At 38.7% G+C, this 27230-nt stretch overlaps 1 long non-coding RNA gene across 1 annotated transcript in view; it reads right to left on the reverse strand.

The window, feature by feature from the left end:
* The window catches only part of LOC108637979, a 123722-nt gene extending 105745 nt beyond the window's left edge, over positions 1–17977 (reverse strand). The window contains exon 1 of the long non-coding RNA XR_001919475.1: positions 17816–17977. This is a non-coding gene — a long non-coding RNA (uncharacterized LOC108637979). The remainder of the gene's footprint in view (positions 1–17815) is intronic.

Genomic DNA, 27230 nt, shown 5'->3' on the forward strand with positions numbered 1-27230 from the left:
ACAGCCTGAGTGGATGGAGGTGAGGAGCTCTTCAACCAGAAACGCTCATGGAGGAATCCTAGACCACGAAAGAAGTGAAGCACCATCGTTTCCTGGTACAAAGCACAGGGCTGCCGTTGCAGCCTCTTTCCGCACATGCTGGCCCTTGCCTCCACGTGCACTAGAAAGGGCTTTGACAGTAGGCAGCTTGTATGCCTCTGCTATCACCTCCTTCACACATACACTTCACACTCCTGCCACCCAGTACTTCTACCCAGCACCATCCCACTGGGGTGGTCCACTTGCCCAGACAGCCACATGAGGTCCCACGGATTCCAACTGTTACACCAGCACCTTCTCCCCTAGGATCCTACCTGCCTGATGGGCTTATCTGCTCTAGCAACCTCTGGAACAAACCTCTATGGGAGGAATACAGGCAGAGGTATTACCTCTAGAACAAACCTCTATAGGAGGAATACAGGGGCTGAAATCAGAGCTGAGACCCAAGAGTCAAGTGATTATGGATAGAGGGCTGAAATCTCTCCTTGCTGTGGCACGAACCACAGAGTTTCACCTCTGCTAATAGCTTCCTAAATTCACCACCAGTGAAATATCTGAAAGGATAGCAAGCGCTCCAGCAGCTGAGACAGGTCTGGCTTTAGCAGCTGTTGGCTTTGTGGGCACAAACACACAGAGGCTGAGCAAGGCCAGAGTCTGAGCTGCCTGGATAAGAGCTCCCACTGCAGGTCCAGGGGCAGGCTACTGCAGTCCCCTGGGACCTGACCTCAGTGGATCTGCACCAGTGGCCTGGTGAAAACAAGGCCTGAGAGTCACCAGGGCCAACTGCCGACATAGACACAGTTAAGGTGGGACTGCAAACACTGCTAACAACAATGTATTTTGTTAGCCCACACAAGGGGTGAAAGGGGACAAAACAGAGCACAGTCACAAACGAACATCTCCAGAGAAGGAATACTCAGTGGCTTCTCTCCTAGAGGGCGTGCTCCAATCCTGCCTATCTCACACCTCAGGTCCGAAACACAGCTAAAAACTGGTATGAGGGCCTCTATTCCAACATCTAGGGAGCAGACACTGCCCCTGGCAGGGCAGTCACAACCACAGAGCAAAGAGGAGGCCCCATTCAATATTCAGGGCAGGCTCTGGTCACCACACCACCAGTCAAACCCCCCATCAAGGGGATAATGGCATAACCCTCCGGACCAACCTCACCCACCAAAGGGCAAACACCAAAAGCAAGAACTACAATCTTGCTTTTTCAAAACCTCATGGGAAATACAAACCAAAAAACTACAATAGATAAACACACAACAATGAAAAAGCACCCAAACACAACACTAAAAATGGTCATCAAATCATAAGTGAAAAGAACAAAAGAAGGGACCTGGTGGCCCAATGGTTAATAATCCACCTGCCAATGCAAGGATCATGGGTTTGATCCCTGGTCTGGGGAAATCCCACATGCGGCAGAGCAACTAAGCCCATGTGCCAAAACTACTGAAGCCAGCCTAGAGCCCATGCTGTGCAACAAGAAAAGCCGACACAATGAGAAGCCTGTGCACAGTAACAGAGCAGCCCCCACTTGCTGCCAACTAGAAAGTCCACAACAGCAAAGACCCAGCACAACCAAAATTAAATTAAAAATAAATATATCTTAAAAAAAAAGAAGGGAAGTAAAAAAGACCTGCAAAAACAAACCCAAAACTATTAAGTAAATGGCAACAGGATCATACATACTGATAATTACCTTATATAAATAGAATTAATGCTCCAACAAAAGACAAAATGGCTGAATAGATACAAAAAACCCATATACATTCTGTCTACAAGAGACCCACTTAAGATCTAGGGACACATACAGACTGAAAGAGAGGGGATGGAAAAAGACACTCTGTGCAAATGGAAATCAAATGAAAGTCAGAGTAGCAATACTCATTTCAGATAAAATTGACTTTAAAATAAAGAGTGTTATAAAAGACAAGAAAGGACCACTTAATGATCATGGAATCAACCCAAGAAGGTATTACAATTGCAAACACATATGCATCCAACATAGGAGTACCTCAATATATAAGGCAAATGCTAATCATCATAAGAGGGGAAATCTACAGTAACACAATAACACCGGTGGACTTTAACACCCCACTTTTATCAATGGACAAATCACCCAGACAGAAAATTAATAAGGAAACACAAGCCTTAAATGACACTTTAGACCAGATACTTAATTGATATTTATAGGACAATCCCTCTAAAAGCAACAGAAAACACTGTCTTCTCAAATGCACATGAACATTCTTTAGGACAGATCGCATCTTAAGTCAAAAAACATGCCTTGGTAAATTTAAGAAAATGGAAAACATATCAAGCATCTTTTCTGACCACAATGTTATGAAATTAGAATCAATTACACATATGAAAATAGATAGTCAGTGGGAATTTGCTGTATGATATAGGTAACTCAAACCAGTGCTCTGTGACAACCCAGAGGGGTAGGATGGGATAGGAGGGAGATTCAAGAGGGATGGGACATGTGTATACCTATGGCTTATTCATGTTGATGAATGGCAGAAACCAACACAATATTGTAAAGAATTATCCTTCAATTAAAAATGAATAAATTTTAAAAAACAATTCAACCACAACAATAAAGAAATCAATTACAGGGAAAAAAAACTGTTTAAAAAAAAATGGAAGCTAAACAACATGTTACCAAATAACCCATGGAACACTCAAGAAATCAAAGAGGACATCAAAAATTATCTAGAGACAAATGACAATGAACACATGACAATCCAAATCCTTGGGAGGCAGCAAAAGCAGTTCTGGGAGGGAAATTTATAGCAATACAATCTTACGTCAAGAAACAAAAATCTCAAATATCCTAACTTTAAAACCATAGCTTTAAAGCTATGGTTTTTTCAAGTTGTCATGTATGGATGTGAGAGTTGGACTACAAAGAAAGCTGAGCACCAAAGAATTGATGCTTTTGAACTGTGGTGTTGGAGGAGGCTCTTGAGGGTCCCTTGGACTGCATGGAGATCCAACTAGTCCATCCTAAAGGAAATCAGTCCTGAATATTCATTGGAAGGACTGATGCTGAAGCTGAAATTCCAATACTTTGGCCACTTGATGCAAAGAAATGACTCATTAGAAAAGACCTTGATGCTGGGAAAGATTGAAGGCGGGAGGAGAAGGGGATGACAGAGGATGAGATGGTTGGATGGCATCACTGACTCAATGGACATGAGTTTGAGTAAACTCTGGGAGTTGGTGATGGACAGGGAGGCCTGGCATGCTGCAGTCTGTGGGGTCGCAAAGAGTTGGATATGACTGAGCTACTGAACTGAACTGAACCTTAAACCTAAAGCCACTACAGAAAGAAGAACAAACAAAACCCATAGTAGAAAGAAATCATAAAAATCACAGCACAAATGAAATAGAGACAAAGAAAATAATAGAAAAGATCAGTAAAAGTAAAAGGTGGTTCTTCAAGATAAACAAAATTGATAAACCTTTAGCCAGACTCATCAAATAAAAGGGAGAGGACTCAAATCAATAAAATTAGACATGAAAAAGGAGAAGTTACAAGGGACCCCACAGAAATACAAAGGATCATAAGAGACTAGTACAAGCAACTATATGCCAATAAAATGGACAACCTAGAAGAAGTGGACAAATTCTTATAAAGGTACAGATTTCCAAGACTGAGCAGGAAGAAATAAAATAATGAGCAGACTAATTAAGAGTACTGGAATGAAAACTGCGACTAAATATCTTTCAACGGGGCTTCCCTGGTGGTCCAGTGGTAAAGAATCCCCCTGCCAATGCAGGGGACATGGGTTCAATCCCTAGTCCAGCAGGATTCTACAGGCCATGGAGCAATCGAGCCCACGTGCTGTAATTATTGAGCCCACACTCTACAGTCCACAAGCCACAACAACTAAGTCTGCAAGCTCCAGAGCCCACATGCTACAACTAGAGAAAGCCTACGTGCAGCAATGAAGACCCAGTGCAGCCAAAAATAATTACTTAATTTAAAACATTTAAAAACAGTATGGTACTGACACAAAATCAGACATATAGATCAATGAAACTGGATAAAAAGATCCAGAGTACCCACACAGCTATGGTCACCTAGTCTATGACAAAGGAGCCAAGAATATACAGTGGAGAAAAGACAATCTCTTCAATAAGCGGTACTGGTAAAACTGACAGCCGCATGCATTAAGAGTGAAATTAGAACACTACTTAACACCATACACAAAAATAAATTCAAAATGGATTAAAAACCTAAAGACCAGATCTATAAAACTCTTGTAGGAAAACACAGAATATTCTTCATCATAAGTCATAGAATTTTTTGACACACCTCTTAATGAAAATAAAAACAAAAATAAATAATTGGGACCTAATTAAACTTAAAAGATTTTGCACAGCAAAGGAAACCATGAAAAAAATTAAAAGACAACCTTCAGAATGGGAGAAAATGTTTGCAAATGAAATAACCTATGAGTGATTAATTTCCAAAACATACAAACAGCTCATGTAGCTCAACAACAAAAAACAACCCAAAGAAAAAATGGACAGAAGATCTCATTAGACATTTCTCCAAAGAAGGCATACAGATGGCTAAAAACCTAATTATTAGAGAAATGCAAATCAAAACTTGCTCCTTGGAAGAAAAGCTATGACAAACCTAGACAACACATTAAAAAGCAGAAACATTACTTTCCCGACAAAAGTCCACGTAGTTGAAGCTATGGTTTTTCCAGTAGTCATGTATGGATGTGAGAGTTGAACCATAAAGAAAGCTGAACACCAAAGAATTGTTGCTTCTGATCTATGGTGTTGGAGAAGACTCTTGAGAGTCCCTTGGATTGCAAGGAGATCAAACCAGTCTATCCTAAAGGAAATCAACACTGAATATTCACTGGAATGACTGATGCTGATGCTCTGTTATTTTGGCCTCCTGCTGTAAAGAGCTGACTCATTAGAAAAGACCCTAATGCTGGGAAAGATTGAAGGTAGGAGAAGGGGACGACAGAGGACAAGATGGCTGGACGGCAGGAGTGACTCAATGGACATGAGTTTGAGTAAGCTCCGGTAGACGGTAAAAGACAGTGAAGCTTGGCATGCTGCAGTCCATGGGGATGCAAAGTCGGACACAACTGAGTGACTCAACAACAGCAACAAAATCAAAACTATAATGAGACGTCACTTCAAACAGGTCAGAATGGCCATCATCAAAAACATACAAACAATAAATACTGGAGACGGTGTGGAGAAAAGGAAACTCTCTTATATAACGGTTGGTAGGAATGTAAATTAGTACAACCATTACTGAGAACAGCATGGAGGTTCCTTAAGAAATTAAAAATAGAACTGCCTTATGATCCAGCAATCCCAGTCCTGGGCATATATCCAGAGCTAAACCATACATTCAAAAAGATACATGCACCCCAATGTTCACTGCAGCACTATTTACAACAGCCAAGACATGGAAGCAACCTGTCTGACAGAGGAATGGACAAAGATATGGTACATGTATACAGTGAAATATTAATCATAAAAATGAACAAGACAATGCCCAATGAAGCAACATGAAAAGACCTAGAGATTATCATAATGAGTGAACTCAGACAAAAAAAAGGCAAATTATTGTATTTTTTACTGTGGAATTTTTTTAAAAAGGTACAATTGAGCTTATCCACAAAACAGAAGCGGTGTTACAGATGTAGAAAACAAACTTATGGTTACCAGGGTTAAGGGATGGAGAGATAAACCGGGAAATTGTGACTGACATATACATGCATGCATGCAAGCAAAGTCACTTCAGTTGTGTCTAACTCTGTATGATCCTAGGGACTGTAGCTTGCCAGGCTCCTCCATCCACGGCATTCATCAAGCAAGAATACTGGAGTGGGTTACCATGCCCTCCTCCAGGAGACACATACATACTGCTACGTATAAAATAACTGATAGTGACACACTGTATAGCACCGGGAACTCTACTCAGTACCTCTGTAATGGCTATATGGAAAGAGAATCTAAATAGAGGGGACACATATATAACTGGTCCACTTTGCTGTACACCTGAAAGTAACACAATGTTGTAACGCAAGTATACACCAATAAAATTATTTTTAAAAAAGACACCAAATGCAAAAAAAAAAGTATCTATTTTGTAACACTTTATAAGCATATGTGGCCATCCTGAAAAGAGATTTATTATTATTCTACATGACTTCTTGCCAATGGATGATAACATCTTGAGGCAATCTGATTCATGCTATGATCATTAGAATATTGCATAGCTACAGGAATTCTGATCTGTGGTTTATTTATTTTGGTTGTTATTTACTTAAGTATTAATTCCAATAATCTCAGATGTTACTCTTGCTTATGCTCTTTGTTCTGTGGCTGCGGGCAGGGGCATATGCATGAATTTGCAAATAAGGTTTGCAGCATTTAGATGAAGATGTGACGAAGGCAGAAGTCAGTTTTAATGAGCAATCAAGGAATCCTATACATAACTGAATATAAATTAAAATGAGAACATATTACAAGGAAGCAGCTTGTAAATTTAATTTGGGATAGAGGGGAGAAGATTAAAGAGTTAGGTAAACTGCTCTGAGGTTTAGCCTAAGTTATGTATCTTGAAGGAAGGGTCACCTACATGGGATATCAAGTAGAATCAGCAACTACGAATGGTAAGACTAGTCAAATAGCTCAGTATAATTTGCTGATGATGACTATACTTCTCTGTAGTGTTCACAGCTTAATCATTTTTATTACTACTCATATTCTGTTGATGGCAGTTAGGTACCAACTTGACACAGAACGAGTTCTGTCTTTTGATGTCATTTTACCATTAGTATGAAGAACAGATTCTCCTGTTCTTTCTCTGTAGCAAGCAGTATACATAGCCATAATCTTCAAAATCACTGCGTCATAATTCGTATCTACTTTATAATTCATTTTCACCCTTAGGCCTTTTGATCATTTAATGACTTTCAGATTTTTCTCCCTTTGAATACCTATTTTATTGTTTTTCTCCTAAAGCAGTTGCAGTTTCTATTTTGAAGGGGCAGAATCTCATTTTGTTGTTTCCACTCCATATTTCTGCTTTGCTGCTCTTAGTGTTATTTGTATCACCTGTCAATTTAATATCATCTGTGAATTTCATTAACATTAGTTATACTCCTTCTTCTACATCATTAATGCAGCTGCTATATAAGACAGGACAAAATACAGATCTCGGCAGCACCTACACATATTCCCCAACTTGATCCATTTCCATTTATGGTTTATCAATATTTTTTATGATTCTGCAGCCAGTTTTGAATCCGTGTGACTCTGCTTATATCCAGGACAATCTGAATTAATTGTGCATAGATGTCATGAGACACTGCATCATAGGCTCCACTAAATTTGATAAATACATGTACCATATTTTTTCATTTACTAGTACTATATGTAGAAAACTGATATTTTAAGTTTAGCTCAATGTTTATAGTTCTAGTAATTGCTACATATTTACTTTTCTTTTAATACTAGAATCACTATTTTCATATAATGAATACTGATGACACTACAGTTTTTACTTTTTTCATGCGCTTTTAACTTTTAATTTTAGAATAATTTTAAATTTACAGAAAAGTTACAAAGATCATAGAGTGTGTTCCCTTATATGATCTAGGACATTGCATTTAGCAGTCATGTCTCCATAATCTCAAAGATACGTGACAATTTCTCAGTCTTGTATTTTCATTACCATGACACTCCTGAAGAGTACTGGTCAGATATTTTACAGAATGTCCCTCATTTTTGGTTTGTCTAATGTTCTCTCACAATAAGACTGGGGTTACAGCTTTTTGGGTAGACTATCACAAAGGTTAAAAATACCCTTTGCATTTCATCATACTTGAGGTATAGGGTGTTAACATGATATCACCATTGGTGATGTAAACTCTGATCACTTGTTTGATCACTTGCCAGCTTCCTCTGGAGTAAGTTAGAAAATTTCCCTATCTATATTCTACCCCGTGCATTCTCTGTAAGGGTTATTACAATGCCCCTAAAGGAATAAAAATTTGATCTTGGGGGGAAATTTTACTCTATTATGCATTAAACATTGATATTCATATAATACATAAACAGATAAAGTACATTTGTGATATTAAAACTTCATCAGGAGGGTGGGGGAGAGTGTCAAGAAAAATGTTCATGTGTGTGTTTGTGTGTCGAGGAGGAGGTAGAGAAAAAAAAAAAGGATTGGCAAATTCCTCTCTATTCATTAGGATCAAATTACTAAGTCCAGCCCATATCCAAGCAGATAGAAATAAAGTTCTATCTCATAAAGGAGGGAGTATCTGCTACATATGCTATTTGGTATTTTTCTCTAAAAAATATTCTTTTTAAAAAGTCTACTTTGGTCAATTTTCTGTTAATAGTTTGAGTCTATGTATTAGTCTGGCTCTTCTAAAAAGCAGATGCAAAGATGGGATTGAGCATGCGACACACTTACTAAAGGATTTACCTGTGAAAGGCAACAAAGAGGGACCAAAGTGGGGCAAGAAAGCCTTAGGATACCTATGAAGGAAAAAATGGAAAGAGAGAGAACTGGGTAGGAAGAGTCTCAGGCTGCTAAACATCTAAGGTTTTGGACCAGTCAAATGGGAGCCCTTTGACAAAATAGTCCATTAACACAGTCCCTTATGTTATAGGAAAGAACCTGGATTACAATGGGCACCATATGGACTCATGGCCTGGAAGGATCACTTGGGAATCATGGCCTTGACATGAATATGGGAATGGGTTCCAAAACATACCAGTACCTGAATCCACCAGTCAGTTATGGTCCCTGAAGAAAGAGGTGGAAGTAGGACATTTTCATGCCCACCACAGCCCATAATTTTACACAATATTAAAATACCAGAAATTATTTTTGAAAGAATATTACCTAATTCTTTCTCCATTCTAGGAGACGTCCATGAAACCTACAAGAGAGTTACAGACAAAAGACTAAAGGACCAAGTAGAAATTTCAGCAGTTTTCGAGTGATGATGAGTCAGAGTAAAAACATGAGGAATTCCAGTCAAGATATAAAAACCATAATTAAAAATCAAATGGAAACACTAGAACTGAAAAATATAATATCCAAAATGATTAATGAAATCACTGAACAGAACAGCAGGTTGAATAGTGTAGAAGAAAGGATCGATAACTTTGAAGACAATTCAACAGAAATTGCCTAAACCGAAGCACACAGAAAGAAAAATATGAAAAAAGGTAGCAGATTAATGATGTGTGTGTTCAAAATTAGGCAATCATGGACGGAGGAGCCTGGTGGGCTGCAGTCCATAGGGTCGCTAAGAGTCGGACACGACTGAGCGACTTCACTTTCACTTTTCACTTTCATGTATTTGAGAAGGAAATGGCAACCCACTCCAGTGTTCTGGCCTGGAGAATCCCAGGGATGGGGGAGCCTGGTGGGCTGCCGTCTATGGGGTCGCACAGAGTCGGACACGACTGAAGCAACTTAGCAGCAGCATGCTTAAAATTGGAGTCCCAGAGGAAAAGGAAAAAAGAGAAAAGTACAGAAAAAATATTTGACAAAATACTAGACAAACCTGCCAAAACTGATTAAAATATAAGTCTATAGCTCCAAGATGCACAGCAAACTCCAGGCAGAACACATGAGAATAAAATCACAATTTAGAGAAGAATTAACACCTATCCTGAACATCTCCCCTCCCCTGCAAAAAAAAAAAAAAAAAAACCCTCACAGAGGAAGGAACACACCCAAACTCATTCTATGAGGCCACCACCACCCATTACCAAAACCAAAGATATCACACAAAAAGAAAATTATAGGCAAATATCACTGATGAACATACACACAAAAATCTTCAACAAGATACTAGCAAGCTGAATCCAACAATATGTTACACAGATAATGCACCATGATCAAGTGGAATTTATCCCGGTGAATCAAGAATTTTTCAATACTTGCAAGTCAATTAGTGTGATATACCACATCCACAAATTGAAGAATAGAAACCAAATGATCATTTCAACAGATGCAGAAAAAAGCTTTTTGGCAAAATTTAACACCCATTTATGATTAAAACAAACAAACAAACAAACCACTCACCAGAAAGTGGGCATAGAGGGACCCTACCTCAACATAATTAAGTCCACATATGACAAACACACAGCAAACATCATTCTCAATGGTGAAAAGCTGAAAGCATTTCCTCCAAGATCAGGAACAAGACAAAGGTGTCCACTCTCACTTTCATTCAACACCACTACTGAGCCTGCTTGCTGCAACTACTGAAGCCTGCACGCCTAGAACCCAAGTTCATCAACAAGAAGCTGCCACTTGCCACAACTAAAGAAAGCCCACGTGCAGGAATGAAGGTTCAGTACAACTAGAAAGAAAGAAAGTGAGAAAACTCTTACAGGAAAACATAAGCAGAACACTCTTTGACTTAAGTTGCAGCAGTATCTCCTACAGTAATTGAAATAAAAACAAAAGATAAACAAATGGGACCAAATTAAACTAAAAAACCTGTGCAGAGCATTGAAAACCATAAACAAAAAGACAGCACTTCCCTGGTTGCACAGTGGATAAGAAACCACCTGCCAATGCAGGGGACAAGGGTTCGATTACGGGTAGGAAAAGATGCCACATGTCATAGAGAAAGTGAGTCGTTTTGCCGGAATAACCGAGCCTAGTGCCCGTGCACTCAAGGGCCCATGAGTGCAATTACTGAGTTACATGCTGCAGCTACTGAACCTGGAGCACCTGGAGCCTGTGCTCTGCAACGAGAGAAGCCACCGCAATAAGAAGCCCACGCATGGCAACGAAGAGTAGCCCCCACTTGCCACAACTACAGAAAGCCTACACAAAGCAACAAAGACCCAGCACTGCCAAAAATAAGTACGTTTTAATTTTTTTTAGAAAAAGAGTGCAGCAAAGCCCACATCCTGACTACATCCCAGGATGGCAAAAAAAGAACAGATAACCCACAGAATGGGAGAAAATACTTGAAACGAAGCAACCGACAAACAATTTATCTTCAAAATTTACAAACAGCTCATGTCCATCAAAAAGCTCGAAAAAAGACCTCAACAGACATTTCTCCAAGGAAGACATACTGATGGCCAAGAGGCACATGAAAAGATGCTGCTGCTGCTGCTGCTGAGTCGCTTCAGTCGTGTCCGACTCTGTGCAACCCCAGAGATGGCAGCCCACCAGGCTCCCCCATCCCTGGGATTATCCAGGCAAGAACACTGGAGTGGGTTGCCATTTCCTTCTCCAATGCATGAAAGTAAAAAGTGAAAGTGAAGTCACTCAGTCGTGTCCAACTCCTAGTGACCCCATGGACTGCAGCCCGCCAGGCTCCTCCATCCATGGGATTTTCCAGGCAAGAGTACTGGAGTGGGGTGCCATTGCCTTCTCCTGAAAAGATGCTAAACATCACTAATTATTAGAGAAATGTAAATCCAAAGTACAGTAAGACATCACCTCACAGGAGTAAGAACAGCCATCATCAAAAAGTTTATGAACAATAAATGCTGCAGAGGGTGTGGAGAAAAGGAAATCCTTCTACACTGTTGGTGGGAATGTAAATTGGTACAGCCATAATGCCAGGAGAAATATCAATAACCTCAGATATGCATATGACACCACCCTTATGGCAGAAAGCAAAGAGGAACTGAAGAGCCTTTTGATGAAAGTGAAAGAGGAGAGTGACTAGGTTGGCTTAAAACTCAACATTCAGAAAACTAAGATCGTGGCATCAAGTCCTATCACTTCATGGCAAATAGATGGGGAAAAAATGGAAACCGCGACAGCCTTTATTTTCTTGAGCTCCAAAATCACTGCAGATGGTGACTGCAGCCATGAAATTAAAAGACGCTTGCTCCTTGGAAGAAAAGCTATGACCAATCTAGACATCATATTAAAAAGCAGAGACATTACTTTGCCAACAAAGGTCCCTATAGTCAAAGCTATGGTTTTTTTCCAGTAGTCATGTATGGATGTGAGAGTTGGACCATACAGAAGGCTGAGCGCTAAAGAATTGATACTTTTGAACTGTGGTGATGGCGATGACTCTTCAGAGTCCCTTGGACTGCAAGGAGATCCAACCAGTCAATCCTAAAGGAAATCAGTCCTGAATATTCATTGGAATGACTAATACTGAAGCTCCAATACTTTGGCCACCTGATGTGAAGAACTGACTCACTGGAAAACTGACTCACAGAATCTTTCCCTGACTCTGGGAAAGATTGAAGGCAGGAGGAGAAGGGGACAATAGAGGATGAGATGGTTGGGTGGCATCACTGACTCAATGAACATGAGTTTCAGCGAGCTCCGGGAGTTGGTGATGGATAGGGAAGCCTGGTGAGCTGCAGTCCATGGAGTCGCAAAGAGTTGGACATGAGCAACTGAACTGAACTAAACAGCCATTATGGAGAAAAGTGTGGAGGTTCCTTAAGAAAGTAAAAATAGAGCTACCATAAGATTCAGCATTCCCACTCCTGGGCTCACATAAAAAAAAAAAAAAAAGGTTTGAAAGGATACATGTACCAGAATATACATAGTGGCACTATTTCCAATAGCCAAGACATAGAAGCAACTTAAATATTTCTCAATAGATGAATGGGTAAAGAAGATGTGGTGCATATATACAACAGCATTATTAGTCTTAAAAAAAAAAAAGAGAGAGAGAATGAAATAATGCCATTTGCAGCAATACGGATGGGCCTGGAGATTATCTTAACAAGTGAAGTCAGAGAAAGACAAATATTGTATGATACCACTTGTATGCAGAATCTTTAAAAAAACTGATACAAATGAACTTTTTACAAAACAGAAACAGACGCACAGACTTAGAAAATGAATTTATGATTACCAAAGGGGAAAGGTGGGGAATGGACAGATTGGGAATTGGGGACAGACAATTATATTTAAAACAGATAACCAACAAGGACCTACTCAATAGCACAGTACTGCTCAATATTCTGTAATAATCTAAATGGGAAAAGGATATATGAATAAGCATAACTGAATCTCTTTGTTGTATATCTGAAAGTAACACAACACTGTTAATCAACTATACTCCCGTATAAATTTTTTTTAATATGCAAATTCATGTGCTTCACCCTGGACCAACCAAACCGGAGTTCATACAGAGTCCAGCAACCTGCTTATGAAATAAACATGTAAATTTTAGCCACACTGTTTTGCGAACTAGTGCCTTATATAAAGTTTACCTAATTCTGTAGACTTACCTTTTCAATGTTTCTCATCTATTTCTCTCCTTTTCTATGGCCTCTACTCTAGTTTAAGGCTGCTTCATCTCTTAGCTGGACTTGCGTAATAGGATTTACTTGCCTCTAGGATATTTTCCACTCTAATTCATCCTACACACAGGGGCCTTATTAATCTTACTAAATCACAGCTCCACTCATTTAATGTGACAAGAACTTATTGAGAGCGTACTATATACCAGGTGCTTCAAGGCAGAAGGTTCTAAGTGGGGCTGATAATCTGAATCATTAAGCAGGAGAAGATCTCCATGGAGTTGCAAAGAGTTGGACACAACTGAGCAACTAACCTGACCGGATACCTGATTCACGCTGTATAGCAGAAACTAACGGAACACTGTAAAGCAATTATCTTCTAATTAAAAAAAAAAGTTACCCAGGTGACCCTGATATTTTAAACAACACTGCTGCCGCTGCTAAGTCGCTTCAGTCATGTCCGACTCTGTGTGACCCCATAGACGGCAGCCCACCAGGCTCCCGCATCCCTGGGATTACCCAGGCAGGAATACTGGAGTGGGTTGCCATTTCCTTCTCCAATGTATGAAAGTGAAAAGTGAAAGTGAAGACGCTCAGTTGTGTCCGACTCTTAGCGACCCCATGGACTGCAGCCTACCAGGCTCCTCCATCCATGGGATTTTCCAGGCAAGAGTACTGGAGTGGGGTGCCATTGCCTTCTCCCTAAACACCACTAGACTGGAGCATATAAAGATCAAAATGTTCTTGAATATTTTAGATTGTACTGGGGAAATGTGAACATATGCAAATAACATATAAGACATTTGTTGTTATTTAGTCACCAAGTCATGTTCAACTGTTTTGTAAACCCATGGCAATGTAGCCTGCCAGGCTCCTCTGCCCATGGGATTTTCCAGGCAAGAATACTGGAGTCTTGTTTCTTCAGATACAACACATTGATTAATGCTATATTCAAAGTACCAAGTACTATAAAAAAGAATAATTCTAACTGCATTAAATACCTTTAGTAATACGCCAACCTTGAAGAAATCTTTCCTCCTTTAATTTCCCACAGTACTTTATAACTCTCCTATGGTCTCATTTTTATCTTGCATTATAATTATTTTCATATATGTGTCCTGTCCTCTCCACTTGTACTTAAGATCAGAGCCTTGACCTTATCAGAGCACATAATCTCATAAAGACTTTTTTTTTCAGAGTTCTAATTCACTTATAGGATAAACCTGTACCATTCAAAATACTAAATTATGCATGGTTGTGCATATGGTGGTGTTGTTGTCTAGTCACTAAGTTGTGTCCGATTCTTTGCTACCCTGTGGATTGTAGCCCAGCAGGCTTCTCTGTCCATGGGATTTCCCAGGCAAGAATACTGGAGTGGATACCGTTTCCTTCTCCAGGGGATCTTCCCAACCCAAGGATCGAACTTGCATTCGCAGACAGATTCTTTACCACTGGGCCACCTGGGAAGCCCATGCCTTTTTATAAATTTAATCAAAAACTGGATGTCCTTGTAACATCGGATATATGTGCACAAATTTATGGATTTAACCTCAGTGAGGCACTTAGCACAATTCCTTCAACAAAGTAGGTGCTTAAAGTTATGTGTGAACCAACGGGGGCTGGGGAAAACTTCTTTTGGATATGGAAAAACATACCATGTCCAGTATCCACTTAAGAGGTTATAGATTCCAAATGAAGTATGCTGGTGGTTTTTGTAAACCACCCTCCTGTGAGCCAAAACCAATCAGCCTGCTTGTTTTGTTGTTGCTGTTTATTTGTTTGGATGACCCAGGATTGTGTGGCATGCTGGTGTATGTGTGTGGGTTGTGTTTTCTGTTTTTTGACAAACTTCAATTTGAAAGTCTTTGGCAAATATTCTCTGATTTACCACAGGCTCTTCCATTCCCTGGGCTTCCCTTGTGGCTCAGCTGGGAAACAATCCACCTGCAATGCAGGAGACCTGGGTTCGATCCCTGGGTTGGGAAGATCTCCTGGGGAAGGGACAGGCTACCCATTCCAGTATTCCGGCCTGGAGAATTCGCCAAGAGTTGGACACAACTGAGCGACATTCACTTCCATTCCCTATTATCTTACACAAACTTGATGTACACAATTATGTTATCTACAGGTCTAAAGATGAGAGTGCTAATGGACAACTACTGCCAATCATTTTTGCTTTCTGAATGTTGATTATTGTATGGCCTGAACTGTGTACCCCCAAATTCATATTCTGAAGTCCTAATCCCCAGTACCTCAGAACACAACCATACTTGGAGATAAGGATTTTAAAGAGGTAAGTAAATTAAAATGAGGTCTTTTGGATGGGCCCTAATCCAGTATGACTGATGTCCTTATAAGAAGAAATCTGGACACAGATGGGCATGAATTAAAGACCATGTGAAGACAAAGGCAAAGCTACACATCCAGGAGAGAAGCCTCAGAATGAAATTATCCCCGCTAACACCTTAGTATTGAACTTTCCAGCCTCCAGAATTGTGACAAAATAAATTTCTATTGTTTACGCCCTCAGCCTGTGGTATTCTGTTATAGCAAACCTAGCAAACTAATGCAGATGCCACTATATTTAATATTAATCTTAACAGTGGCATTTTTACATCAGAATTATGTTTACTGGGACTTCCCTAGTGGTCCAGTGATTAAGTCTCCATGCAGGGGGCCCAAGTTTAATCCCTGGTCAGCGAACTATATCCTACAGGCTGCAACGAAGAGCCCGCACCTGCCAATAATGATCCAACACTTGGCAATGAAGATTCCACGTGCTGCAATTAAGACCCAACAGAGCCGAAAAAGAGAGATTAAGAAGAATGATGTTTACCATGTTCAAGTCATTCTGCCATGTACAGTGGTGAATACAACTCTAAGTAGCTTAGAATCCAACAGATAAGGCAAGTTACATGTAAGATATTCATCAACATAAATGAGAAAAACATTACCAGGCCTAAATGGAAAGAAAAAAAGCCAAATAAACAGTGTATTTTTAATTCTATAGGTGTTCTGAAGGAGACAGTTAACTACGAGTTGATCAGAAAAACTCAGAATTTGTCCTGGGCATTCAGAGATAAGATTCAAAAAAGCAGGAGTAAGAAGACATTTAAGTAAGAGGAATGGAGAGTACAAAGTCAGATGCGACTACAGAAAACACTGTTTTCCCAAGTTCATCTTAGATTCAAGTCTCCTTTCTAAACTCTATAGTCACTATACACTTTTAAATTAAAAGTTCTAAATCCTTATAAAATTTAGGCATTTCCCCCTGCAGATAAATAACAGTGTAACTGACTTTTTCAGTACAATACTGACATCCAAAGGATAGTCTAGTTCATCTCTAATGCCTCTTGGGCTTCGTGCTGAGAGTTGGTTTTATTTTCAAATGGTCTATGAGGGCAATAAGCAGCTCACAGAACATTCTCTTTTGAAATTTGGCCATTTTTTGATCTCTTGCCTATCTATCAAATCTCATCATTTTAGACGGCTCCACAATGCAGGTGGCCTATGTTTTCTTAAGTGCTTCTTCTGAAGAATGTTACTCAGTTCGTTAATGTTTCATACCTAAGTATTCTAATGTATTTAATTTTTTATTTAATGAAATTTCTAACCTCCAGGCTGAAGAAGTTATTCAGAATGTTTCATCCAAGCTGCTGGAAAAGTGCTCATTAGCAGGGAGTTTTGAAGTTGGAATTTTAAGAAAAGGGTTGGCAGGAACCTAAACATATAGATCTAAGCTTTCATAAATGTTTCCCTGTCTTAAGTGTAAAGAAAGAAATTCTTCTTGATAAGCAGATAAATTATGAAATTTTCCTTTTAGATTTTGGTGACAAGAATTTAACGACTTTTGTTAAAAGATGTGTTTCAAAGCTAAGTTTTTTTTTTTTAATAATTGTCTGTAAAAAGCCTTATTTTTCCTCCATCATTTCAACAGTGCTTACTTTCTGCCATAAAGGAGAGACTGAAGTGAGACCATTATCGCCAAGAGATACACACTGAACTAAAGGAGCCATGCTAAGCATCTGGTTGCAATTATTTTAGATTCAAGTGATTCTCTATGAAAGGAGGCACCTCAGCTGAATTAGTCTGATTCTTGTAATGATCTGGACTCAAAGAACCTGCCCATCTTATACCATCTAACTTGAGATTTACGGGAGATTAAGAACTTAAGTTAGAGAAGCTTCTAGATGGTTACATAAATTTTTAATATTAAAGGTCTTTAATATACCCGGTTCAGATGAAATTTGCGGGTTCTAAAGAACTAGAATTTTAAATTTAATTGTAAATAAAATTGCACCCAATATTTCAAGACTACAAACTGCGTACAATACAGTAAAAATGCACACGGTAAAACTTTACTAAATGTTTAGAAATCAAATTTTCACTGTTTTTTTTTTTTTTTTTTTTTTTTAGTATCCACTCCCTGGTGACAAATTGGACTCAAGTTTCTGTTACCTTCAAAAAACAAGGGAGTGGTGTTATACTACACGCTTACCTTTGGAAAACAACTTGCACTTTATAACTGGACGGGAAAATCTTTTGGTGAGCGAGAAGGCTAAAGGAAACGAAGGCCAGTGGCGTGACCGTGGCACAGGCCCGCGGTTACTCCTGAGGGGACCGCCCCAAGCCACACTGATCACCTAACAAGACCGCTTTTCCCGCGGACTCTCGCCTTCCGGCGGTAAGTCACCGCAGCACCGGAAGCCGTCGTCAGGACAACGCTCTTCTGCCCACCCCGACCCTTCGTCCCGCCCACCACCTTGTACGTCTGTAGCCAGCGGGCTTCCATTGGTCCATTTGTCCTTCACTCTGGGAGAAGTTCGGAGCGCTAGGTTCTGGAACTCTGATTTGAATTTGTGGCGCGGACAGTTCATGAGGTGACAATGGTGCTGGGCGTCTTGCAGGAGCCAGAAACTCGGTGGTGAGAGACCCTGAGGGGAGAATGACGAAAAGGGCGGCCGAGGAGCAGGGGCGCTGCGTTAAACAGGTCGCCTCGAGACGGGGGACTTCAGTCGGGCTGGAACTTCCCTTACTGAGGCTGGCTCACCGTTCTCCTCACAGCCTCTAGATTCTTCCCTCACGACGTTTTCCTCGCGTCTCAGAGACGACGCTCCCGCCCACCTTCTGTCGCTCCAGGAGGGAGTCTCCCCTCACTTTTCTTTCATGAACGGGTGCCTCTCACCTTCCAACCCTCCTCAGTAGCAACCCTCCAACTCTGACGTGCTTACACCTCCCCCAAGCGTACTTGACTCCCGCCTCATTCCTCTCTCCACCTCTTTCCTAGTTATATTCTGCTCTCCATCAGCCACACTGTCAGGAACTTTCTACCTGCCCGTGATAGGGTGGGAAACTCCCGAGCGACCTGGGGAGCGCCCCACATCTCACAAACTGCGTCCCGAACTTTCCTTATCAAGGAATAGGATGCTGCTGTCCACTTGTTCCCAACTGAGACGCGATAAATGTCCCATGGAAAGCGGCAAGTGCAAGCTCTGTATAAAACGCTACAGAAATGTAAGATCTTGACCCAGTTGCTGATTCTGAATGAGCGGATTCCTGTCGAAAACATGATTACTTTGTCCTTGGTCGGACCCTGTTGACACATTTCATATTGACACTGTGAGTACTGTCTGGATCTTAGAACGAACCCAGTAGATCTTTTGGAATAAAATGAAACTCTGAGGCTTGATCAGAAACATTAAAAAACGAAACAAACAAAATAACTCCCATTGAAAAGTCTTCTTTTCATTAACCTTCTATTATGATCTTAATCCCCTCACTACACCTCCATCTATTGAATTTCAAGTTGAGATTCAGAACCACTTTAAGGAGTTCTATGGTATGAATGAACATTTTATCTGACATCCCCTGTCTATAACAATGAAAATCCTCCATTTTCTTTCTAATTTGACAATTCAACTTGATTTTCTGTATGTCCAGTCTCCGGAACCGAGGTTTAACAGAGTTTAACTTTCTTGGGGTTGGGGGAGATGTGGGGGCATAGTCCCCTTTAAGAAGCAAGAAAAACCTTGAAGCTTTTGTGTACAATATGACATATATACACAAATTTAGGGCTTCCCTGGTGGCTCAGAGGTTAAAGCATCTGCCTGCAATGCAGGAGACCTGGGTTCGATCCCTGGATTCGATCCCTGGGTCGGGAAGATCCCCTGGAGAAGGCAATGGCAACCCACTCCAGTATTCTTGCCTGGAGAATCCCATGGACGGAGGAGCCTGGTGGGCTACAGTGCACGGGGTCGCAAAGAGTCGGACACGACTGAGCGACTTCACTTTAACTTTCTGAAGAAAGTGGGAAAGTGAGAAACCTTGAAGCAGTTGTATTAGCACTTTCAAATGAGCACTGGGTTAAGAATTTTAGAGAAGTCACTGAAATGCTTTCTGGAATTGTAGAAAGGTCATTCACAGTTGAGATTTTGTATCATTAATTAGGAAAATACTTGATCAACATAAAGAGTTAATTTTTGTCCCTTAATGTTTTGGATGCCTTATATTAAAATGATTTTTATTGTGAAATTCCAGTTGCTTGTCCTGAATATAGTTTACATCATCAAGTGTTTTTTTTCCCCCACACTAAAACTTTACTTCACCTGAAACTTAGTTTTGTGTATTATGTGTAAAAAATGATTTTAACTAAAAATTTTTGTTGTTGTTTTGTTGCTATTTGGAAAACATGCCCATGGGCCAAATCTGGTCCCCTATCTGTTTATATAAATTAAATTCTGTCAGAACACAGGTACATCCACTTGTTTACATGTTGTTTACAAGGTCAGAATTGAGTAGTTGTGACAGAGACTATATGAGCTTCAAAGACTATTGTATTAACCATGTGGCCCTTAATAGAAAAAATTTACAAGCCCTGGAATAAGACATCCTTTCTTCACTGAATGGGTAATGTCATGTTCCCATACAGTTTCTATAAATATATGTTTGCCTTTGTTTTTGAGCTCATTTAGTCTATTTCACTTGCCTCACCCTGCACGTATAACAAGGTGTTTTAATTACCTTATCTCTGAAAGAAAACAATATTCTGTAGGTTAAACTGCTCCCCTTACTCCCATACCAAGCCATTCTCTTATTTATTCTTGGCCCTTTGATTTTCTCTATTAATTTTAATGAGAAATCTTCTTAGGTTTTGACAGGAATTGCTTTGATAGGAATTGATGTGTATATTCTACATTAATTTGGGACGAACTGTCATCTTTACCATATTCATTCTTTCCATCCATGAATATAGTATATCCTGATTGCTTTTATGTCTTTTAATGTGATCTTAATTTTTTTTGAGTGTTCGTAAAGAAGATTGGTCTTTGTCTTGCTTTATTGTGATTTTCTGATTTTAGCATTAGAGCAATGCTGTCTGACTACTGTAAATGATCTGAGATGTGTTATGTTCTTCTCTATTTCTTAAAAGATTTTGTGTAGGATTGGTATTATTTTTTGTTAAAGATTTGATAGAAAATAGCATGCATCCATCCAAGTCTAGCAGTTTCTTTGTGAGGAGGTTTTAATGGAATTAAGAAAATGAGTGTAAATTTTATTAATATTTGCCTACATCTTAACCATTTCTGGCACTCTGTTTCTTCTTATGAAGTGTCAGTGTCTCAGTTGTTGTCCAACTCTTTGTGACCCCACCAGGCTCCTCTGCCCATGAAATTCTCCAGGCAAGAATACTGGAGTGGGTAACCATTCCCTTCTTCAAGGGATCTTCCCCACCCAGAGATTGAACCCGAGTCTCCTGCATTGTGGGCAGATTCTTTACCATCTGAGGCACCAGAGAAGCCCATTTCTTCTTATAGATACAAATTTTCATTTGTTTTCTTCAGTCTGAAGAAATTCCTTTAACATTGCTTATGGGATGGCTTGTTGGTAATGGATTCTGTTTTTGTTTTGTTTTTGCTTGAAAATGTTTTTGGTTAACTTTAATTTTTGAAAGATTTATTTGTTTTTGGCTTCACTGGGTCTTCATTGCTGTGTGTAGGCTTTCTCTAGTTAAGGTGAGCAGGGGCTGCTCTTCATTGAGATGTACTGGCTTCTCATTGCAGTAGCTTGTCCTGGCGCGGAGCATGGACTCTTGGACCTGCGGGCTCAGTAGCTGCAGCTGCAGCCCACGGGCTCTAGAACACTGGCCTCGTAGTTGTGGCATATAGGCTAAGTTGCTCCCTAGCATGTGGAATCCTCCCAGATCAGGGATCAAACCCATGTCCCCTGCTTTGTCAGGCAGCTTCTTAACCACTAGACCACCAGGCAAGCCCAAAAGATTTATTTTTAACATGGATATATAATTGTGTTTTTAGTACTAATTTAATATTCTATTGCCTTCTGCCTTGTGTTATAAGATTATTTGGAGTCATTCTGATCTTTGTTCTCCTGTATGTAATTTTTTTTTTCCCACTCCCTGATTGCTGCTTTTTTAGAAGTCAGTTTTACTGAGGCTTAATTTACATATGGTAAAATTCACTTTTTAGGAATATAGTTCTATGAGTTTTGACAAATATAAATAGTTGTAAACTACTGCCATAATCAAGATGTGGAATATTTATGTAAGTCTGTAAAGTTACCTCATGATCCTTTATCATCATTTCTTAGGTCCCATACCTATCCCCTAGCAACTGCTGATCTGCTATCTGCCACTGTAGGTTTGTACTTTGAGAACATCATGTTAATAGAATTCTGTTGTATGCAGCCTATATCTGACTTCTTTCAGTTGGCAAATGAATTTAAGATTTATTCCTGTTGTTGCATGTATCAGTTTATTACATTTTGTGTGTGAGTAGTACTCCATTATACGTATGTACCATAATCTGTTTATCTATTAGCCAGTTAATGGACATTCAGATTTTTCCAGGTTTTTGGCTGTTAATGGTAAAGCTGCCATAAACATTTCCCTATAGGTTTTTTGTGGTCATAGATTTTTACTTTTGCTGGATGACTACCTAGGAATTATATGATAAATGTTTATCATACTAAAATACTACCAAACTTTTGCCCAAACTTTTCATTTGTTTTCCAATAAGCAGCATATGACAGTTCTAGTTATTCTATATTCACATCAGCTCTTGGTCTTGTTAGTAGTTTAAAATCTAACTATTTCATTCAGTATGTCAGTTTATATTTTCCCTTTCACCAAAGACATTGCTACAAAATTTTAATACTATATGGTGAAATAATCTTTTGTTTTTAATTTCTACTTCTATTGTATGATCAAAATGTTTTTATATTGTTTCTACTTTATGGAACATATTGAAGCTTTCTTTGAGACACATACATTTGGTTAATTTTTATGAAAGTTTCATATGTACTTAAAAAGGAAATCACTTGTTATAGGAGTTTAAAGATAAAGATATTGACATAACTTGTTTAGTTTATATATTCCTCATCCTTTTATATTTTTGGAATGCTTATATTGAGTTTGGTATGTTGATGTCTTCTTTTTGTTTCTTTATTTGTTTGCATCTTTACTTCTCCTTGATTCTATTTTATCATGATACTCACTGTGTTATTTGGCACATAGATATTCCTATTCTATATTTATTTTGAATTGGCTTTTAGATCATAAAATGTTCCTTTTAGTATGCAGTGCTTTTGGTGTTAGTTCTACCATGACTGATATCAGAATTGCACTACCTACTTTCTTATTGTTCTGTTTACATAGAATACATTGTCTAGCCCTTGTATTTTTAATAATTGAATTACTTTATTTTAGATGAGCTTCTCTAATACATTTTAGAGTTGTTTGGCTTTGTGAGTTAATTCAAAGTTGTGGATTTTTTCTAATAGTGGTAAATCAGTGTATATTTATTGATATGACACAATTCTAACAAAATATTATATTAATGTATATGTATATATTAGGGGGCTTCCCAGGTGGTGCTAGTGGTAAAGAACCTGCCTGCCAATGCAGGAAATTGAGATGTAGGTTCAGTCCTTGGTGGGGAAGATCCTCTGGAGGAGGGCATGGAAACCCACTCCAGCATTCTTGCATGGAGAATCCCATGGACAGAGGAGCCTGGCGCACTACAGTCCGCAGGGCTACAGAGTCAGAGACAACTGAAGTGACTGAGCACATACGCACACATGTATATGTTACTACATTTTCTCGCTTTCATGTTGTATTATGTTCCTCCCTTTTTGTATTTTCCTTGGCATTTTGGAAGGTTTATATTTTTGTTCTAGTGGTTATCTTTATATTATTATTTATAATGCCCTTATTTTTGTCCCTCTTTTGCTTACTTAGGATTTCACTGTTCAATTTCATCAGTTTAAATAAAATAATTTGATTCCTACCTTCCTACTATCTTTATTTGTAGGTTGCTGCTCAGTAGTCTGATCCCAGTTTGATTTTTCTTCCTTTGCAAGTGATCCCAGATAATTTTTTCTATCTTTAAAGTCTAATTAGACTTCTCTGGTGGCTTAGAGGTTAAAGTGTCTGCCTGGAATGCAGGAGACCTGGGTTCAATCCCTGGGTTGGGAAGATCCCCAGGAGAAGGAAATGGCAACCCACTCCAGTACTCTTGCCTGGAGAATCCCATGGACGGAGGAGCCTGGTGGACTACAGTGCACGGGGTCGCAAAGAGTCAAACGCTTTCACTTTCACTTTATGTGTTTTTAATAGATCTCAGAATTGTTTGTATCAGTTTTCCCAGGCCCTTATTAGACCTTTATAATATTCATATGTTTTCTTATTTGTTTTTTTTTATTAGTTTTAAATATTAGCTCTTTAATTTTATGTATGTTGGGTCCTCTTTCTTTCTCTGGTATGTTATAACGTTTCCCTGATCCTTATTACACTCATCCTTCATTTTGTTTTATTCCCTTGGTTATATTCAGGCTTTTGTTCAGTGCCCCTTGTATTTTTATTCAATCCTTTTCTCTCTTGAGTACTTTATAATTTATTTTTGATTTCTAAAATAATTTTTGTCTTCTCAGTTTCTTCCATGAGACCAGTTATCTCTTGTTTCACATCTTCCTGAAGTGAACATTTTTGCCCAATTCTGTTCTATTTCTGTTCTGAATTATTGAATGTTTGATTTAAGGTTTTTGAAAAATATCTGTAAATACTGCTTTAACAATATATGGTTCAATTTGAGACATTGTTGTAGTTTTCTCTATGGTTTCTTTTTCCCTTTTTTTTGAGGAGGAGTGTTCATCAGCTGAAGAGTTTTTGTTCTTATTTTCTATATTATTTCATAATAATTTTTACAGTTGTTGCCTACTGTTTTCTGATCCATTTTAAAAGTCTTATTTTTCTTGACCAGTGATACTAGTTTATATAGAAAGTTGTGAGAGAGTTTACAAGGTTTCTTAGTTCAAAAGGACCCTATTCTGTTGCTATAATGAAGGGCAGTATTTTAAATTTATGGTGCATTTGTTTGGAAGGTGAAATTTTCCTTCCTTTAATTTTGTGCTTCCTTTTATTTCTGAGGGATCGTTTATTATTTCTCTCTTGTTTTCTTCTTTCTCCTTACCACTAAACATCCAAATAATATCACTTTTAAGTCACTCACTGTCCTCTCCCCTAGAAGCAATGCTTCCCTAAGACATGCGTGCTAAGTCGCTTCAGTCATGTCCAACTCTTTGCGACCCCATGGTCTGTAGCCCACCAGTCTTCTCTGTCCATAGGATTCTCCAGGCAAGAATTGTGAAGTGGGTTGCCATTTCCTTCTCCAGGGGATCTTCCCCACCCAGGAATCAAACTCTTGTCTCCTGTACTGCAGGCAGTCTCCTGCATTGCAGGTGGATTCTTTACCGACTGAGCCACCAGGGAAGCCTGAGTGCTGAAACTTCAAAATTTTTTTCCGCTATATGTGATTCCTACTAACAGTTCTGCTTAGCTTCTCTGCCTCCTGAGGATTGACAAATGACTAAATAAAGCCCATGCTGAAAGTTGAGCTTAGCTTTCTGAACTTCTCTTTTATACTTCTTGACTGCCTTTGGTAGCTCTTTAATACCTTCACATTGTTGTTTTCCATATTTTACCTACTTTCTCTAGCTATTTTTTACTGGACGGGTTAGTCTCTTCTGAGATAATGTGTGAAAACCTCTTGACTGGGTTTTAAAATTTCAACTACTGTGTATTTAATTTGTATAAATGTCTTGTGAACATTTTATGTCATGAGTTGTTTTTTTTCCTGTTCTGTGAAGATGTTTTTTCACTTTAAAAGTTATTGTAAGCATATTAAACAGAGTTTTATGATCATTCCAAGAAATGAAATCCTTATAGGTTTGTTTTTACTGGTTCTCTTTCACAGTGCCTTGCTTATTTGTGTATTTAATAAGTTTGTTCCACCAGTTAACATTTGTGTTTGTTGCATTCTGGCTTCTTGGAGTATGACTAGTTGCATGCCATTTTATGTTTGTTTATTTATTTGGACCCATTCAGGTGATGTGAATTTGGTGTGTACATTTACTTGAGTGCTAAATTGTGGTTGCAACTTGTTGCTCTTTTTTCCCCTGTTTTGCTCATTTCCAAGACAGCTTTCCTTATAGTCCCTTAAACCCAGACTCTTGGATCACCTTTACTTTGAGGGAGTAACTGAGTTCTCAGCTTCTTGTTAGACAACCTCTTGTTAGACTCTTAGGTGGTATTTAATTTGTCTTCTCTTCTTCATTCCAAACCAAATCTGTACATCTTAACTCTGTTTAAACTTGGCAAAAGCAGATTCAGAACACCACCGCCTTCTCTGAATTTCCACTTTCATTTCGATTTTTGTATTGGTACTTCTTCTTCTTTTTCTTTTTAACTATTTTTATCAATTGATATGATTTTAAAATGTTTTTGTTTATTACTTTGCATTTCAGTTGTTTTCAGTATAGTCCACGGGGTCACAAAGAGTCGGGCTTCCTCAGTGGCTCAGCTGGTAAAGAATCCGCTTACAATTGAGGAGACCTGGGTTTGATCCCTGGGTTGGAAAGATCCCCTGGAGAAGGGAACAGTTAACCACTCCAGAATTCTGGCCTAGAGAATTCCATGGACTGTATAGTCCATGGTGTCAAAAAGAGTTGAACACAACTGAGCGACTTCACAACGATGGAGTCGGTACAGATACTCTTGTTCTCTACATTGTCCGAAAATTTGATAAAATTTGGAAGGAAAGCTTTCTTATTTTCTTACCATTGTCTTTCCACTATACATCCACATACCCACACCCTCGCCTACACATTCACACCTTTAAAAGGAGATAGATTCTTCTACTTTTTAAACTTTCTTTTAGGGAAAAGCTTTATGAGATTCATCTGGTATTGTCTGTAAGGTTGAGATTTATTTTTTGGTGCAGGACGGTAATTATTACCAGCAACATTTTTTTAAGCTCTGTAAAGGCCTTGAATAGTTTTCAGAAGGTAGAGATTTAGGCTACAGTCAATAGATTAATATCTGGGATATTTCTGTTATGCTAAGAATTTACTTATACTCAAGTCATATTAGCTTTAACAGTGAAAAACCCATAAAGGTTTAACATGAAAAGCAGGAATAATTTCCCTTTCTGTTTATGTTCTGTCCCTTAGCTCTTCATTTCCTGCATGGTTAGAAATTTAGTAAATTGATGAAAGTTTTTTTGTGTGAGTTTGTATAATCATGTAATTAAGTTTTATAAGTAGTTTCAGAATTTATTTTCTCTCTTAAAGCCTGAATGTCCCAAAGACAAGGATTTATTTTAAGATGATTTTTAAATAGGTTTTTTTAATGAAAAATTACCTAATCAATGTTAGTTGATGAAGATAGATATTTTATAGTAAAATATTATATAACTTTAATGTTCCTTTACTATTTGGCTTTATAAATAAATATGAAAAGTAATTATCTCATAACACTTTTTAAATTCACTTTCTTCTTTCCCCAGAAAGTAGCAAAGTAAATAAAACCATCATTCTTTTCTAATCTTCATGAATAATTTCTC

The sequence above is a fragment of the Capra hircus genome, chromosome 18 (assembly GCF_001704415.2).
Source record: "Capra hircus breed San Clemente chromosome 18, ASM170441v1, whole genome shotgun sequence".
NCBI classification, from domain to species: Eukaryota; Metazoa; Chordata; class Mammalia; order Artiodactyla; family Bovidae; genus Capra; species Capra hircus.